Genomic DNA, 4,671 nt, shown 5'->3' on the forward strand with positions numbered 1-4,671 from the left:
AACCAAATGAATTGGAGGTGGAGCCATGGCTCAAGCTGGAAATAAAATGCAAAGACACAGAAAAACGCAGCACATTATTAATTGTAGTACCCAGCACTGGAAGGAATGTGCTCGAGCATCTTGATTTCTTGACAGAAGGGTCAGCTGCAGGGGAGTGGCAATATATGGCTGTGTGGGGCCCTGCCCGCCTCTGCTGGGGGAAGGGGACTGGCCACTTCGCCGAAGGAAGTGAAGTGGCCTGGCCCCAGCTCTGATTTGCTCCCCCGTGTCTCCCAGACTTAGAGGGAAGGGGGGGTACCGGCCCCCCAGCACTCACTGGTGCGTGCGACTGTGGAGCCAGGTTCACTCTATTACCAGTGGAGTACAGGCCGACTGCTTGTGAGTCTTCATGAGAGTAGGGGTGGATTCCTGCGGAGGAAGAGGCGGTTGCCGAGACAGAGCAGGGGTGGGGGCCTTGGGGAAAAAAAGCCAGACAGAGGGTGGAGCAGCTTGCAGCTGGCAGAAGTCAGGATACTTTTGGTGCCCCAAATTCCCGGTGGCCCTATGCAGCTACATACTTTGTGTATGGGTAAAGATGGCCCTGATATGCCATAATGTAATTAAATTTAACATCCTTGTGACGGGAAAAACCACAGCGAGCCCACACTGTTGATTTTTAGAAAGGGGACTACAACAAATGAGGGAAGTGCCAAAGTGAATCACTGGCAAACTGCATGGAACTTTTTAAGACATATAATAGAGGCTCAACTCTCAATGTAGGCCCCAATTAAAACACATAGTAATGAGAGTCAGAAAAGGTGCAACTGTGCTAAACACAAAGTGAGAGAAGCAGGGAGAGGCCAAAAAGGAATCCTTTTAAAAAGTGGCAGGTTAAATCCTCATGAGGAATGAAGAGAGAATAACTCTGGCAATGTGGAGTGTAAAAATATAATTTGGAAGGCCAACAAAAACGAACAGCTAGCCAAAGATTCAAAAGAGTAATTTAGCAAAGAAATTTTTTTAAGCTACATCAAGAGCAGGCCAGTGGGGCTCTGGACGATAAGATGCTAAAGGGAGTACTCAAGGACAATTAGGCCATGTGGAAGAAACGAGAAAACTAAATTGATTTCTTTGCATCAGTCTTCACGGTTGAGGATGTGAAGGAGATTCCCAAACCTGAGCATTCTTTTTATGGTGACAAAAATCTGAGGAACTGTTCCCAGTTTGAGGTGTTCATTAGAGGAGGTTTTGGACAAATTGATAAATTAAGCATTTAATAAGTCACCAGGACATATGGAATTCACCAAAGGACTCCTGTAGGAACTCAACGTGAAATTGCCATGAACTACTAACTTGTGATTTGTACCTTTATATGTAATAGCTTCTGTTCACAAATGGACTTGGAAGTAGATAAGTGACGCTTTTAACAAGGGCTCCAGAGGTTATCCCAGGCAATTAACAGGCTGGTAAGCTGACTTTAGGAAATTGGGTTGAAACTATAGTACAAGAACAGAATTGTTTCAAACATATATGGACCATAATTTTGTTGGAGAGTTAACATGGGTTTTGTAAAGGGAAATCATGTCTCTACCAATCTACTAGAATTGTTTGAGGGTCAACAGCATGGACAAGGCGGGGATCCGTGGATATGTGTACTTATTTTCGAGAAGCGTTTGACAAGGTCCCTCTTTAGCAAAGTAAGCTGTTCGTCGGGAGAGAAGGGAAGGTATTCTCATGGATTGGTAACTGGTTAAAAGACAGGAAGAAGGGTAGGCATAAATAGTCATTTTCAAGAATGGAGTAGGTTAATAGTAGAGTCTCAGGGTCTGTACTGGGATCAATCCTACTTCACACATTCATATGAAGCAGAAAAAGTATCAGAGGTGTCAGTGTGTTCAGTCTGATCTTGTAAAATCAACAAAGAGTCCCTGTGGCACCTTAAAGCTAACAGCATGTATTGAGGCATAGCTTTCGTTGGATGAGCACCCCCTTCATCGACACATGTATGGAAATTTCCAGAGGCAGCGTATAATAGCGGCAAGACTCAGATATGGACGGAACAAGTTAGTTCAATCCAGGGAGTGTGAGGCCCTCTCTAGCAGCAGAGGTGTGAACACCAAGGGAGGAGAAACTGGTTGGTATGTGGCAGCCATTCACAGTCTTGTTTCACCCTGGCTGATGGTGTTAAATTGCAATTGAACTGAAACTCAGCAAGTTTCTCTTTGAAGTGCTGGTCCTGAACTGTAGATGGCTACCTTTACCATCTGCTATTGTGTGCCAGGGAGGTTGAAGTGTTTTCCCTACATGTTTTTGTTATATTGCCATTCCTAATAGTGACTTGTGTCCATTTATCCTTTTTAGTGGGACTGTCCAGTTGGCCGTATGTAATAGCAGAGGGGGCATTGCATGCATATTGATGGTGGAGGGGGGGGCATATTACATTGGTGACGTGCAGTGTTGAATGAACAGTGATGGTGTGGCTGATCCGTTAGTCCTGTCGATGTGTCGTCGTATTGTATGGATATGTGGCGGAGATTCTGGCATCGAGGGTTTGTTGCATGGATTAGTCCGCTGAGTAAGAGTTTTGATGTTGTGTCGTGGTGTGGTCGAGAATTATGCTTTAAAGATTTGGCGGGTTCTGTCCGGGCGCAGGCTGGCCTGCACCCAAGGCCTGTGAAAGCAGGGGAATCATTGTCATCAGGCATGGGTTGTAGATTCATTTATGTGTCGTAGAGGTCTTAGCTTGAGGACTTGCAGTGTGCCAGTGGAGTCTGTTGGTTTCTTTTCTGGGGCTTGTCTTGTACCAGAGGCTTTCTGGGTACGTCTGGCTCTGTTGATTCACAGATGTGTACCCAGAAGCCTTCTTGCATCCCTCACTGATTGAACGTACCTTGTTATCTCCAGACTGATTCTTGCCTGCGATTATTTATACTTGCCTCTGGAATTCATTACATGCATCTTGATGAAGTGGTTTCACTTCACAAACGTCATGCTCCAATATATACTGTAAACAGTCTTAAGTGCAACAGGACTCTTTGTTGCTTGTTACAAAAAAAAAGTAACAAGTAAGTGGCAGAATTTGCAGATGATCAAAACAATCAAGATGTTAAGTCCAAAGGCAGACTGAGAGCTCACGGCTAGATCTCACAAAACTGGGCCAATGACTGGGGCACTTAAATGGCAGATTGAAATTCATGTTGATAAATGCAAGGTAATGACTTAATATAATCCAACTCTCTACATCTTAACAATGGTGTGGGTCTAAATTAGCTGTTACCACACAAGAGAGAGGTCTTGGAGTCATTGTGGATAGTTTCTGAAAAAAAGTCCATCAATTGTTGCAGCAGCAATCAAAAAACCAGGGAATGTTGGGGAATCATTATAAAAGGTAGATAATAAAGATGGAAAATTCTATTGCTGCTATATAAATCCATGGTACCGCCCACATCTTGAATACGCGTGCAGGATTGTGGTTGCCCCATCTCAAAAATGGTATATTTAGACTGGGAAAGGTTCAGAAATGATTAGGGGTATGGTACAGCTTCCTACGAGGAAGGTGTTCGGGCCAGGAGTCTGAAAAAAAATGGCCACATCATCGAGGTAGCAACTCTGCATATTTCTCCCGTCCTGCAGTAGACAACCTACCAGCCTCTGGAAGTGGCGGATGCATGTTCGCAGGCCCGAAAGAAGTACTTTAATTCATACACTCGCCGCATGAGCTGACGAATGCTGACCTTTCTTGGCAGGTTCATTACTAAGCGGGTTACTTGCCAGTACCCTGGTTAAGTCTATTGTAGAGATGAACTGGCACTTCCCAACTTCTCCAATAGCTCATTTTGGTGCGTGGCATTGTGATAGTTGTCCGGACGAGTTACCGCATTTAGCTTACGGTAGTCCACTCGCAAAGGTATTTCCCCATTCTGTTGGGTACCAAAACCACTGGAGATGCCCATGTCTGGTAGATGAGCGTATTATACCCAATCTGTAGCATGTGCTGGATCTCCATTCTATAGCAGCTTGGGCGTTGTTGGAACACCGGTAGGGTGGCTGTTCTAATTGGAGTGAGCATTTACCTTGGTGTCAATGGAGTGGTATTGCCGTTCAGTCCGCTTAAAGAAAAATGAATAAACAGCCTTATCCAAAAAGAAATACAATTTAAAACATTCCAGCAAACTACACACATGTAAATACAAAAACAATATGAAAACCTATTGTCTTCTCCCTTTTGTACTTACACTTGGAAACTGAAGATTAGAAACCTGGAGATAGAAATCACTCTCATAGCCGAGAGAGCACAGACAGAACAAAGAACACCCACCCCAAAAATTCCCTTCCTGAGCTTTGAAAAATCCGGTTTCCTGATTGGTCCTCTGGTCAGGTGTTTGGTTCCCTTGGTTAACCCTTTACAGGTAAAAGAAACATTAACACTTAGCTATCTGTTTCTGACAATACAGCACTAAAGATGTTTGCTTAGTAGACATAAAAAAAACCAGAAGTCCCAGTATGCAAAGTAAATAATCTAAATTCCTCTTAACCTCTCTATTTTATCACAGTTATGTTGTAATCTCTTGTAAATCCCTCAGATACTTTACACAGCACCAACTCCAATTGTATCCCAGTTAAATCCAAAACACACACAATTTAAACTCTTCTTCTTCTTCTCTTTATCCCATCAACTTAGGTCAGGTCATC

The sequence above is a fragment of the Chelonoidis abingdonii genome, chromosome 1 (genome assembly GCF_003597395.2).
Source record: "Chelonoidis abingdonii isolate Lonesome George chromosome 1, CheloAbing_2.0, whole genome shotgun sequence".
NCBI lineage: Eukaryota > Metazoa > Chordata > Testudines > Testudinidae > Chelonoidis > Chelonoidis abingdonii.